Below are 14,784 nucleotides of genomic sequence, written 5' to 3'. Positions count from 1 at the left end.
TCATTTGCATTTCTCCCAGTAGGGCTCTAAGAGTCTTATGTAACCTAAATCAACCTGCACTGATGAACTGGTACTCCTTACTCAGTTCCCTCTTGTACCCTCTTACTAGCATTGGGCTCTGCTGGAAGTTTGATTCAATTTATGCCAAGCTCAAGGCCAGGTGGAGTGTAGCTTCACTTTGCTCCATTCCTTATCTATGTGAGTGTCAATGAGCGTGAAAATCCATCAGCACATCTAATAATTTAAGAGCCATCTGACAGTATGGATTTATTAAACCATTAACACCAATGTGCCATCAACGCAGCCTCATATGTAGCGTAGATTTTTCACTTCCAGATTTTTCTGCACATGTAAGATCTCATATTCTAAGATTAATTTCTAAAATCCCTGTGACCTAGTTTAAAAAATATTTTACAAAGCAGAAAATTAAATAACTGCATCTGAAATAATCAAAGAGACCGAGTTCAGTTTAGTCCACTTAATTTATATGTAAAATTTGAATCTTCTTGTTCATTTCCTTGAATATTTAGAGTCAGATTATATTAATAAAAGTGATAAAAACAGAGCAATTATAATAAAATAAAGAAAGAGGGAGAGAGATGAAGTGGGTGCTTGGGATGAGTTAGTTACAGAAAAAGAGTGGAACATGTAACTCTGAGCCTCCTGAAAACAGAATCAGCCACAGAAACAAATCTGGGTTGCAGGTGAAATCTCTTGAACCCTTACTGTCTGTCAGGCCCAGTTCTAAGAGTCTTTATATGCGTTAACTTCTTTTATTACCATGGCTACTACAGACAGGTAATATAGACGAGGACACTGAGGCTAATGAAGGTAAAATAATTTGGCCAAGTTTTAATAGCTAGTATGTGAGAGAATTGGAGTCTGCGTTCAGGCAGTCTGGCTCCAGAATTTATGCTTGTAACCACAGTGAGCTTATTGTCCAATAAAGAGGAATTCATCATCAGTAGATAAAAGATACTCCTTGCCCTTGTTCTAGGAGAAATTTATTGTGTAGCCTTGCACTGGTAAAGTAATGGAAAAATAGAAATCAAAACCTGATTCCAGTTTTCCAAAATAAACAATACATTCTCCAAATGACAACTTCTTGTGTTTCTCTCTTAAAATTAAGTGAGCTGCATTCATGTAAAATGTAGAGGCATAGACACTTTTTGTTATGATGTCATAATTTAGCATAAGGTTAGAGTTTACACATATCTCAATTAACCAGTTTGATAGACTGTCTTGCTCATATGTCAAATGTTTTATGCAAGATTTTGGAAATGTCTGATTGGAATTAATGTATAGTTGGCATATTACCCAATGCCTAATATGATGCAGTATATATTATTGATGAAAGATAAACTCTTATGCCCACAGAAGCCAGAATGCTAGTTTGTAGGATAGTGTCCTCTTCTGATGAGAACAGGTTTACAGTGTAGGGATGGCTTGCTTTATTTCCAGGTAAACGTGGGGTTTGACAGGGTGAGCTGCAAAAATGGAAGAAATATGTCTGGACAGAAAAAAATGAATCAAGACTCTTAGAGATGCTGACAGAAAGAGTTTGCAGATGCTAAGCTAAGAAATGAAGTCCAGTGTTTGCCCTGGAGAAGCTAAGAGAGGACCCCTGGATGCTTAGAGAGAAACACCCTGGGAGAATAAGTAAGGATGCACAGGAGCTGAGAGATAGAAGCTAAGAGAGAAAGAAGCCCAGAGACATTTTGAAGAGAGCCATTTTGAACCAAAAACCCAGGTAAAGGACCAGCAGATGCCAGCCATGTGCCTTCCTAGCTGACAGAGGTTTTCTGGACACCACTGGCTTTTCTTCAGTGAAGGTATCCTCTTGTTGATGCCTTAGTTTGGACACTTTTGTGGCCTCAGAACTGTAAATTTGTGACCTAATAAATCCCCTTTTTGAAAGCCAAAAAAAAGAAAAAATCAAGTTCAGATATAATCAGTCTAGAAAAAGTAGAAAAAGAATCAAGATCAGGTGTAAATTTACAGTGTATTATCTGTAAAAAAACACTTAGTATCTTCTAAGATATGCATTTAAAAACTAGTGACTGTATATATGTATCCATGCAATTTGTTTCATTAAGAGAGATAAAAATAGGTAGATGTGAATTAATATAAGTAAATGTAAGTAAATATGTGCTGCCTCTGATGTGCAGAAGGTTAATTTTTAGGAGTTTAATTTACATAGCCTTTCAGATAAAATTCCTAGAGAGAATACCAGATGGTGACAGGTTTTTAGACAGACAATTTATTATTAAATAGCTCATGTTTTTTAAATAGTTTTACAGAAATGAAGATTATTTTTGTTTCCAAAATATGTCCTATATATAGACTAAACGTTTTATTTTATTGGTAAGAATTTTATACTCCCCTTCCTTTACTCTTTGTTTTAGAAGTATAAAGGAAAAGGAAAAGAAATAATTAGGGCATGAAATTTACTCTAGCAAAAGAAAATTTTTCTTTCTACATAGAAAAGCTGAAGTGCTTTTTGGCTAGTTACTTTCTCTTCCAGTAGGGGTCAGGATATAGCAATCTGTGAATTTGAGCTCTTCCCTAGGGGTTAAACGAGGAGCAGTATCACCTTCATTTGGAGTTAACTGTTTGTAATTAAGAAGTTTTCTTTTTTTTCCTGCTGGATATGATCCTAGCTAATTCTATTAAGTCCCCAAAAGAGAGACTCTGATCAGTTGCAAAAAACTGTGTTACAACAAGTCAACACCTCACCCAGTTCTCTTCCATAGAACCTATCAGCTTTCAAGGGTTTCAAGAGAGGATTTCACCTGTTGGTAAATAAGTGAATGCACATTTACTGTACAATGAAGTCTCTATCCAGATATTGTATTTGAGGACAAAATGACAATATGAATGTTTGTTATTAACTAAGAGTAAGCCACTTGTCCAATAGTTCCTGAGTAGGGACACTGGGCCAGGCACTCTTCCAAGCTGAGGTTTGCAGAGGTGGATGAAACAAAGGCTGTGCTGCAGGGAGCTTGCATTCTCCTAGAAGGAGACAGAAGATCCACGCATACATCACCAGCTATATTCAATGATTTTAGGTACCATAATTGTTGGGAAGAAAATGAAATAGGCTAAAGAGCGAAGGAAGTGCTCTTTGGGGATTAAGAGGAAATCTTCAAATTATGTATAGGCTGTTTCTTAATAGCACAGTTGTGGTTCCATTGTTTTTCATTGAGAACAGCTTTTCTCACTGAAAATGTAACATGGTGATTACCTCACTAAAACAGTTCATGAAAGACTTGGAGTCAGAAAAACAAAAGCACAGTGTTTGAATTCCGCAGTGATATTTACTAGCTGTCTGCTTTAGGTACATCACTGGACCTTTCTCAAACTCTTTCCTAACAATCATAATTTAACTAGCAAGGTTATTGGGGCAAGATCCTTTCTAGATGGACCAAGTAAAGTGCCTTGCATACAGCAGTAGTAGTAATAGCACTAATAGCTAATATTTATTATCTTCCACATTTAGGTTAGCAAACGTCTTCAGTAAAGGGCCAGGTAGTAAGTATTTTTGGTTTGTGGGTCATATACTCCCCGTTGCAGCTACTGAACTCTACTGTTATAGTGGGAAAGCAGATGTGGGCAGCACGTAAATGAATAAGCATGGCTGTGTTCCAAAAAACTTTATTGGCAAAAATGACCACCAGTCGGGATTTGGCCTGCTAAACATAGTTTGAGGAGCCTTTCTTCTGAAATATATGTATGGTTATAACCACATAAATAAAAGTGACAGGAACTGGAGTAGAGCCGAACCCAAACATCAAATGTGATGTAAAGCATTCCATGATCTCTCACTGTGCTGAAAGCAAGGCTGTTCTGTTGGAGAGAGAAGGATACTCCCAACCACCAGTCACTCCTCCTGATCAGCATCTTCTCCTGCTACAAATAAGAAGGGGCTCATGATCTGGGGCCCGGCTTCCATCAGGGCAAGAGCTGCTAAAGGAGAGAGTGGTCTTGGGGTGAGAGATGGGAGGATTTACTCGTGGGGAAAGGACAAGTCAGGGAGGTCAGAGCTTCTCAACAGCATAACTTTCTAGGGACATTTCTCAACCTGGGGTTTCAGACTGTCACTGTATTTTCTTCAAACATGTCCACTTATTGGTGCATATCTTCTTCTGCTTAGGGTAGAGATCCTCAACCTATCAAGCTGCATGAGAATCAACTGGGAGAGCTTGCTAAAATAGCAGATTGCTGTGCTCTGACTATACTGCCCCCCTGCAATGTCCCTGCCCCCATTCTGATCCACATATGGCTATGGTGGGGTTCAGGAGTCAAGATTTTTAGCAACTACCACCCCGGATCATTCGGTTGACACTTTTTTGAGAAATACTGCTTCAAGGTAAAGAATTGTTCGGGGTCAGAGCAATATGGGGTGGCATAAAGTTGGGGTTCCTTCTCCTGAAGGGGAAGAAAAGCAAACTTTCTTCTCCTCTTTTTCTCTCCCCTCACCAGTTGATTCTGCCACCATAGAGACACCTCAGCACCCTAACTAGTAAATTTGGCCAACAAGGGAGTTACACTGGGGAACTGGGGTCCTGAGAAGAAGTTGGTGGGGAGGAATAACAGAAAGAGAAGCAAAAGCGCGCACACACACAAAAAACAGGCCTTGTGGGCTGCTGTATCTTAATTTTCCCTGAGGTTTGGCCAAGCCCTTTAGATTGGCCCAGTGTTGCTACCACCTGTTCTTTGTGATTTGAGAGACAGCGAGTGTTGTATGCTAACACAAGAGGAAGCGCAAACATTTTCACAATTAAAAACCCATATCTTGCACACTTCCCTTATGCCTCCTTCCACCCCCAAAAGGAAATAAATTTAAGGATTAGTCAAAACTCATTTTTGAATTAGAGAATTAAAGGGTCTGGGAATTTGGCATGTATATTTGAGTATATGTTTAGCTCATTTTATTTTCTGATCATAAATCAAGGCTTTATGTAACTGTTAGGATCTTTTGCTGACATGAAATAAATTGTTAAGATAGGCAGGGTAGCATAGTAGTTACGATTGTGGCTCCTTTTCCCTTTCTGCACTTGAAGCTTCTCATCTGTCAAAAGAGGATACTACTAATTCCTTTATATACATGCTAAAAGGGTGAGTAGTTATACCTGCTGGAACAGAACTGACATACATTAATTGCTCAACGAATGTTAGTTATTATGGATCAGGGCATCATACTCTTACACGGGTACCTGGTTCAACAGAAAATTTAGTTAATCCTGCAGTTTCTACATTTTCAGTTAAAAAAAGGTCAAGCACTCTGTTTTCTATTGCCTTTGGTGGAAGCTCCTTGTAGAAATATAAAGTGCACTGGGCAGATGCTACAAGAAAGTGGTCAAGATGGTGGGTTCTGAGGCTGGACTGCAGTGGTTCAAATCAGTCCTACCCCTTAGTAACGTGACGCCCAGGCACATTGTTAAGGCTGGATGCTTGCACGTCCTCTCTGACACAGTTGGCATAATACTAACACATGCATTACTGGATTATTCATAAGATTAAGAGAAGTTACATATGGTAAAACACTTAGTTCCTGGAGTAGAGTTGGAGCTCAGAAAGTATTAGCCAATACAAGGGGAGCCGAGGAAGGGGGGAGGCATGGAGGGGATCCCAGGGCACCCCGGCTGAGGGCGGGGTCCTTGTGGCCAGCACCAAGGTGCCCTTCATGTATGAAAGATGTGGGTTCCGGGTCTGTCAGGGTCATGGTCTTACAGAAATCCACATAGGATATAAATGTGAATTGAAACTTTGTTGTACGGTTTTTTTCAAACACCCTTTATCTAATTGCTAAATAACTGTGCCCCAAAGTGAGTAAGCAAATAGATTGAAAATTAGATCTGGTCCAAGTGTGCCTTGTTTTATGACTGTACATTGCTTTTAGTGTACATGAAGTCCCAGCAGGGACCTGGTGTGAGAACCTTTGGAACAGCTATGACTATTGACCTGTTTGCCTATGAGAACAAAGTAGGTCTGAAAAGGATGTTTCCTGTTAAATACTGGGACAAGCTCTTGAATTTCTGGTCTTCACAATATGGGTCTGGCAAAAATTGTTCTTATTTTCTAAAATTAAATGACATTGCTGAGGGCTTAGAATGGAAATGCAAAAAGGAATAATACGCCAGGATTTCTAAATTTTATTTAGTATGTACCTCAAAACCCTTTCTATTTTCATATTCATTGCTATGTTTATATTTGTGAAGACACTTATTCTCATTTTACACATGGAAAAATGGATCTAACCCAGTGGTTGTCAGCACACAGGGCCTACTGCCAAAAACTCACTGGTGGCTTAAAGATCCTTCATGAGAATCTATTTCTTTTTCTGTCTACATCTCCCACATCTGACTCCAGAGCACCATGAAGTTGTGCAGGTGGGACACATTTGATATATTCTGGTTGAATGACTTTCCTAATGAATTTTTATTATGAGAAAAAAAAAAAAAAAAAAAAAAAACCTACAGTGAAAGGAGGGGAGAAAAACAAAATGTATCCTGGCTTAAAGCCACCCAGGTTACAACTGTGTCAAGGGATGCCATCGTAAATTAGTAGGAAAGCATGGAGAATATATGTTTTTAACACATGAAACAAAACTCTTTGAAACACAAAGTGAAAAACACAGGATTCAGAATGAGAAGCCCTGTGATAAGATTGTATACAAAAAGCCCTGGGGATCTGTTAGAGCCAAAACAACAACAACCACAGCAAAAAAACAAAAAACGAAACCAAACCAAAAAACCCATGCCCTCTTGAGTTTTCTTTATCTTTGGAAATTTGAAATCCCCACCAAGGCAGCTGACCCAAAAATAGCCAATCAAGCTCCTAGTTAATTTCCTTTGACCCCATACAAACTCATGTCCCCCTGACCCTGTAAGACAGACAAATCCTCATCTAATCTATAGGAGTCAAGCTGAGTTTCTTTATATGTCTATGAATATCATTTTCCATCCCTAGAACCCCGAAGCTACTTCCATTCTGGCTTCCTTTGCTGCAGCAAAACTTTGGTGTCACAAATAAAATGCTGTAGTCTGCAAACTTGACTCTGATTTGTCTTTTACACCTGGTATCTTGTCTTGGCACAAACAACTAGGAGAGGTTCCTAAACTATAAGCTTCAGTTTCATGAAGTGATTATAATATCATCTGTCTGTCCTGATTATAGGGCTATGGCATATCTCAAATACATTCATGTACATGAAAGTGCTTTCTAAACTCTAAAGTTGTCAACATAGTTGTGATGGTTTGAAGCTGTATGTACCCCAGAAAATTATGTTTTTTAAAGTCAATGCATGACTGTGGGTGTGGATCCATTTTAAGTAGGATCTTTTGGTGAGTAGGATCTTAAGATATGACCCACCTCATTCAGGGTGGGTCTTAATCTTACTGGAGTCCTTTATAAGAGAAGGAAATTTAGACACAGAGAGAAAGCCATGGGAGCTGGAAGCAAACAAACCCAGAAGAGAAGGGCGAGAACAGCAGATGCCTGTTACGTGCCTTGCCACGTGACAGAGGAGTCCAGGGTCACCTGCAGCCAGTCTTCAGGAAGAAGGTATTGTCTTGATGATGCCTGGATTTGGACATTTTCACAGCCTCAGACCCACACGCTTGTAAGCTAATAAATTCCCATTGTAAAAGCCAACCCATTTCACGGTATCTGCTTTCAGCAGCCTAGCAAACTAGAACAATTGTCCACTAAAACACATTAAAAAATAAATATTGCACTACCATTTATGTAATAAATTAAGAATTCTTGTTCCGTTTCTTATATTCTGTTTAATGTTCAGTGAGGGATAGAAAGGGGCTTGATAAAGTCATGAAGGGAAAAAAATTGCGTGATGTCTGTCTGCCAAGCTGAACTGTGCTTTCTGTTCTGAACATCCATAATGGTTTGTACACTTTGAATTCATTCTAAATGTCAGCAGAGTTGGCCTTTTCTGCCACAACACCAGCAGTGGTGTTTAGATTAATGAGGAGAAAATGTTGCTGGCTGGAGAGACTGGTCAGGGATCCCCTGAGCAGGATGCCCTTGATTTTGCTTTGTATTTGCGAAATCCCCAATTTGCAATGGTCATTTCCATCTCCATCTGTTTCTCCTTGCCCTCCAGGCTGCAGCTTCACCCAGTCTGGAGGAGGGGTCAGGAAGATGGCTCAACTGCTGTCAAGACAAGCTGTAGCCACTCCCCTGGGACTTGAAAGGGCGAAAGGGGGTGCAGCTGTGAATCCTCAGTGGGAGCTACAACGAAAGCAAACCCACCAGGTCTGCCCATATGTGAAGAATGGGAAGAAAGATTCCTGACTTGTAGGTGGCTTTGGGAAGGACACATCATTGAAGCCCTGTGGGGAAAATGTCTTTGAGAAAGAAATCCTATCCAGGCGTGACAGCGAAGGCACTACTCAGGGGTGAGATCTATTTAATTCTAGAATCTGCATGTAGAAATCTGAATTTGACCTTTGGCATTGCCATTATCTGCAGCTGAGCTGAATGATAATAAAGGGAAGTAGAATAATTGATTTAGGAGTGGTACAGGCACTTTATCGCATTGTTGCTTGTTTGAGGGCCGGCACTCCTGGGCTGTCTGCAGGGGATGGGTAGAGCACAAGTGGTTATTGACATTGTCACATCTTCCAAAGGAAACACACGGTCCGCAAGGAACTTGTATTTTACCAGCAAACAACAAAAAACAGAACCCCATGTGTACCATGTCATGAAGTTGCAGTTTCATTGCCAAAAAAGTCCTAAGCACTGTCAGGGTCATGAGTTACTGATATTTTATCCAGTCTTCAGAGGTGCCACACATTCTCCTTGGTCTGACGTGTGTAAGACATCTGTCCCATGTTTCTATAGTGAACAGATCAAAATGTGTACAATAATCAACTTTACTGTTTTTAGTAAAGGTCCCTTATAATTATATGTTTGCTGTAAGCTGACATTGGTGTAATTTAAGCTTGTCAAAGGAGGTAAAAACTTGTTTTGCAGCTTTCACAAGTAAGCAAAACAAAGCAATTCTTATAGGAAAAAAAATGTTTAATTGGGAGCCTGTTTCATCTCAAATGTAGTTTCTCAACTTTTATGAATTGTTCTTCCAGGTCTCCTTTCCATTCTTTACTGTTGAATACATGGGTGCCATGCTGTTGATTTACATTTTTTTTTCATATTTAAGAAGCATTCTCTCTTTTTTTTAATTTACGACTTGTCCTAAAACAGTATGATTAAATACTTCTTGACATCTTTCCACCTACCTGCAACTTAAACCTCTTCAGACCTGCAGCTTGAGGGTTAAGTGAAGTCTAACTACTCTTTATTGGCCGGAGGGCATATGGAGCAGGGATTTGGGAGGCTTTACAGATCATCGAGTTTGGGGCATTAGTCTCTGATCTTTTCTTCTATAAAGTCAGTGGTAGTCCAGTTTCAAATTCCCCTCCACTTTGGCCTAAGTGTGTGCTATTCATTTTTGGGGACAGGAATTAGTTTTAAGATTCCTAAATTCTCCAATTTAGGGTGGAACCCTAAAAACTGTTTTTAATAGAAGCAAATATTCATATCTCCTAATCCCTTTTCCTCCCTTTTACCCAGTACTTGGCCTATTGCCCTCCCAGAGAGAAGAGAAAATAAAATAAGTGAAAAACATGGGTTTTAGCCACTGTGTCCACATTGGGGAGGGGGATCCATGATGACGTCAGGGAAGGACTTGTGTTCTTAAACGGTTGTAGACATATTTTTCCCCTGTGGCCCACTTGCCCTTCATTATCCTTTCTTCTAAGTAGGAAGTTAATGATGGGGTTTAAAAAAAAAAAACTTTTCTTTTTCCTGAAGAAGAAATCAATAGGCACTGGAGCCATTTTCTGATTTTTCCTGGCTGCTTCTTTACTGGGGTTATGTAATGCCCCTTCCTTCTGTGTTAGTATGCTGTTCATATAGTGAGTTGGGTTGGCTTTTACTTGGGGGGATTTTATTTAATTTACTTTTGGAGGTGGAAGGGAGGTCCTATGGTCCAGCATTATTACTTCATCTTCTTAGCCCCGAAGTTCCTGCTCAGATGCCTCCTATCAACAGTCAACAGAGGAGCCACCACACTTTCCCACTAACACTACTCAACACCCCCACCCCCCACTCTGTGCCCCCTCATCCTCCAGAGGACACAGCCAAGCTCCTTAGCCTAGTGTGGAAGACGATGCATGATTTGTTTCCTTTATTCCTGTCCAGAAATCTCTTGTAATTCCTTAGGCAAATGCTACCCTCCCACGACACTAAACTGCTTGGGTTACTGCTCACATCATGTCGTTCCTAGCCCTCTCTGGACCTCTCCTGTTGCTGAAACACTCCTTCACTGACACATCTCTCCTCTTCCCAGCTTTATAACACACATGTACAACACACACAACGGTTTTGCCAGGGATTCCCCATGGTTCCAGTTTTTGTAAACCACTACCCCACAATCAAACCCCTGTCCCAGGGCAGGGTCTGAGCCCTCCTCTGGGCTCTCTGACATGTTTCTATCATTACATGTAATATTGTTGCACTATGTCCTTAACACTATAATGATCTGTACCTCTGTCCTCTGCTAGTTGTGACTTCTTGAAGCAGAAATAGTATTTTTTTCACCATCAGAGCACAATGCCAAGCACATAATAAGTAAAGGGATACACTGTGGTTAAATGAAGGAAAATTAAAATGATGAACTAAGAGACCTGCTTACTTATTCCATGGGATTTAGTTCATAGGAGATCTTGGAATCCTTCTGCTAGCAAAGGAACTGAGAATAAATAAACTATTGTAGAATCTCTCACCACTAGTTCTTGAATTCACTCCCAAATAAACAAGAATATGAGCATTCAGGTTTTTTCAAGGGAAAAAAACTGATGCCAATCCCACACTTTGAGTAGTATCATTTGGTCTCTGTAGTCTGTTTTATTTTCTTTCTCATAGAATTAAAAAGGATCTTGACAATTATCTTTGATCTTGTTTTCATTCAGCTGATGGCCTTTGAAAGGAAAAAAAAAAACACATTAAAAGAGGGAAAATACAATTTTAAGGTGGAAATAAAAGTTTTAAAAATGTAGGCAGCAAGCTTTACTTTTTAAGCTCAGTCAATAATCTAAATTCAATAGCATTTGTTATTGTGAAACTCGCCCTTTTAAAAGATGGGTCATCTAATCACATTGCTCAGAGAAAATAAAACACCACTGGTCATTACCATGAGTTTTATGAATGTGGTTGGATTGCTTACAGAATTTAATTAAGCTTTGGAACCTCACGTTTTCCCTTCTGGCCTAGTGAGTTAGAGCCTTCTCAAATATATGTCAGGGAATTTGCCAGGCAGAAATACCTTTTAAGAAATCAAAGTAGAAGAAAGCATTCAAGGTCTTTCTGTTTCCTTTCTCTTGAAATATTAGCCACCCTTTTATAAAGTTTATTTATTTATTTTTTTACTTTTAATTTAAATGTGAGATATTCTGGAAAAATGCTATTGAACTAATTTCAAAAGGTCCATATCCTTTATATCAAACAAGAGAGTGCAAGCGCAGCAGCTGACACATATTTGTAAAATGCCTGTGCTTCTGCTTAGGATCTTCCCTAAAAGTGAATGGCCAAGGAAGAACTGGGTATAGAGGCTGTTGGGGACAATTAAGGTAGCATATATAATATTCACCTTCAGCGATACCGGTGACATGCAACATGGCCGCCAGGGCTGATGCAAGAACAGCCTAAGCTATAATTAGCCTTCTTCAAGGAAGTAACAGTGGTTCCCACCTAAGCAGTAGCAGTTCGCGCCAAAGGCTAACCTTACATCTGCCTTCCACCCTAGCAACAGCAGCAGCCAATCCTAGACCGCCACCCGCCCTTGCAGCCACCAATCCTAGGCCGCCACCTGTTCTTACTAGCCACTCCCTCCACCCTTAGAGTATATATACCCTGCCTCTTCAATAAAATTTTGCAGCTTGATCAGAAACCTGTCTTGCTGTCATTCTTCGTGTCTCTTGTCCCATACCATTCTTCCCTCGCAGGTATCAGAGTCCCCGTTGAAAGTCCTGCGGGCCAGGACAAGAGGCATTTAAAAGAAAAGAAAAAAACAAGACAAAACAAAACGAACCCCCCAAAACAGGAAATTTAATTAAGGTACTGTGCTAGGCAGAATAATGCACCTCCATAAAGTGTCATATCCTAATCCCCAGGACCTATGCATATGTTTTATTCCTTGGCGAATGGGAATTAAAGTTCCAGAAGGAATTAAGTTTGCTAATTAGCTGACTTTAAGGAGATTATCCTGTTTTACCCACGTGGTTCCAATGTATTCAGAAGGGTCTTTAAATATGGAAGAGAGGCAGGAGAGAGGTCAGAGACAGATTTGAAGATGGAGGAAAGGACCACCAGCCAAGGAATTGGTTTTAGGATTCCTAAATTCTAGAAGCTTTAAAAGGAAATGGACTTGATCTTAGTGCCACTAGAAAGGAATATAGTCCTGCCGAATACCTGACTTTAGCTCCCTGGGACTTCGAACCTACAGGACTGTAAGTTAAAAAATTTGCATTGCTTATTTATGGTAATTTGTTAAGCCGCAATAAAAACTAAAGCAGATACATTCATACAATAGAATACTCTATAGTCATTAGAACAATATCTAAGAACAATATATAAGAAGGTGGAAAATATTCATGGTATATTGTTAGAGTAAAAAGCAGAAGATGAAATAGATCAGTAAAATCAGACAAATATATGCATATTTAGATAAAATCTGGCAAAATATACTATAAAATGTTGCTCGTGGCTCTTTCTGGATGCTGGGATTATTTACTTTGCTTATTTTCCTTTTCCGTATCTCCCAAATTTCTTTAATGAAAATTTTGCATTAAATATGATTAATCATAAAACTTGTAGGTAGGTTATCCTAGTAGTAGCGTTTTATATACCTTCAAATGTGTTTTTTTTTAAGAAATGGGATGATCTATAATCGAGTAGGCTTCTATAGTTTAGCCTGTGCTCAGACCTCACTTTACCAATTTCTGCCTCTGAAATACATTTTAAAAGATGAACAGTATGTTGATGTGCTCCTGCTTTATTTTTGGCTTTTTTTCTATGAACTACAATTTGAGACCTCAGCCCTCTGAAATTGGAAAATATCTTTGCGATACAAAGACCCATCTTTGAATGGTGTTTGTGTTAACGGGGTCAGGATTAATTGCAATGGCAGAATGCCCTCTGCAGCTTGTCTAAAACTAAGCTCAGGTGAATGAACTTACCTTATGGGTTCAGCTGGGTTATCCCTCTTTCCCTTACAGGATTCAGTACTATCACCCACCATTTGTTAAAAGTCACTGCCTTCACCTTCATGCTTTGTGTATTTGATTTTTTCATTAGCGGTGGATTTTATTGTCGCTCTTTGTATTTGTAGAGAACATAACAAAGGAAACTAAACCTCTATAACAGGATAAAACTCTCAGTGTTTAGCCAAATGGTTTATTTGATATATCAAGTACATTTCTAAATAAATATTATTTATCTAGACAAATAACATGGTAAACTGCAGTATCAAGTCCTGGTTCCAAATCACAGAGCAGGATGTAATTATTTAGTGTCTGGGAGGCAGCAAGCTACTGCAGCCAACAGGGTCCGGCGTCAGGCAGGCCTGGGTTCAAACCGTGGCTTCAGCTCTCACGGTCTCTGTGATCTTGGCAAGTTGCTTCTTTGGAAATTGGAGGGTGACCACAGCAATTGGTTAGGGTTATTGTGAGAAGTAAAGGGAACAAAATGCCTTTCCTTGTGTAAATAATCATTAAATGGTGGCTCTGGTTACTTCTGAAAGCCCTTTGTACTGAGGTTTATTTGAAATTGTGTGGTTCAGATATACTAAGAAATATCTGAACCACACAATTTCAGAGAATTCAGTGACTACTTGCACTTGTATACTCTGGTTACTTTGTGGAATGTTTTCTTATCAAGTATGATAAAGTAATTCACACGTGACAGGAGCCTGGTGGTGTATGAGAGTGAACTGGCAGAGGTGATGGACACATCTGCTTGGTTTCTGTCACCTCATTTGAAAGACAATATTAACCTTCACCCAGTTTCTCCGTAAGGCTTTATAAAGGAGATGTGATCTCTTTATTCTACAGTGATAGAAATGTGAAAAAACACAGGCTGTTTTCAGGTGTAATTCATAAAGGAAAGGAAAGGATAATTCCTTTTAGCCTCTTAGCTCCCCCAGGGAAAGGAAGGCAGTACCAGTACCCTACGTCTTTCAGATAATGTGCAATAAGTAGAAAACACTGGGGGATATAGGTGGGCTTGGGAATTGTAATTGAAGAAGGAAAAGAAATGAAAACAAAGGCTTCTCGTTGGAACTTAACTTCTCTACTCAGGCTTGTTTCATAACCGTTATTAAGGATTTTTTTTTTTTTTTTTAAATATACGAGCTTAGCTCAAACTTGAGTGTTACTTCATGAAATAGAAACCATGCCAAAGTCTTCAAATACTGTTACAACAGAATGCAAAGTGTAAAACAGGCACATTAAAACAGGCATGTGTTTCTCCCAAAATGTTAAGCCAGTAGGGACTAAAAAAGGTAGTGAAAACGAGGAATGAAAGATATTAAATCTTAAATCATACGTAAATAATTAAATGACATAGACTTGGTTTGTTAATTTCCTTTAGCCCTTCTTTAAATAAAAATTTATCAACTGAATGTTGAGAGCCTGGTAGGCTTCAGGATATTTTTGAGAAAGAAATTTGAACTGTCAATTTTTGCTAAATGTGGGCACAAAATACCAT

Source organism: Choloepus didactylus, chromosome 16 (genome assembly GCF_015220235.1).
Source record: "Choloepus didactylus isolate mChoDid1 chromosome 16, mChoDid1.pri, whole genome shotgun sequence".
In the NCBI taxonomy this organism is placed as follows: domain Eukaryota; kingdom Metazoa; phylum Chordata; class Mammalia; order Pilosa; family Megalonychidae; genus Choloepus; species Choloepus didactylus.
Note: the sequence above shows the minus strand (reverse complement) of the source record.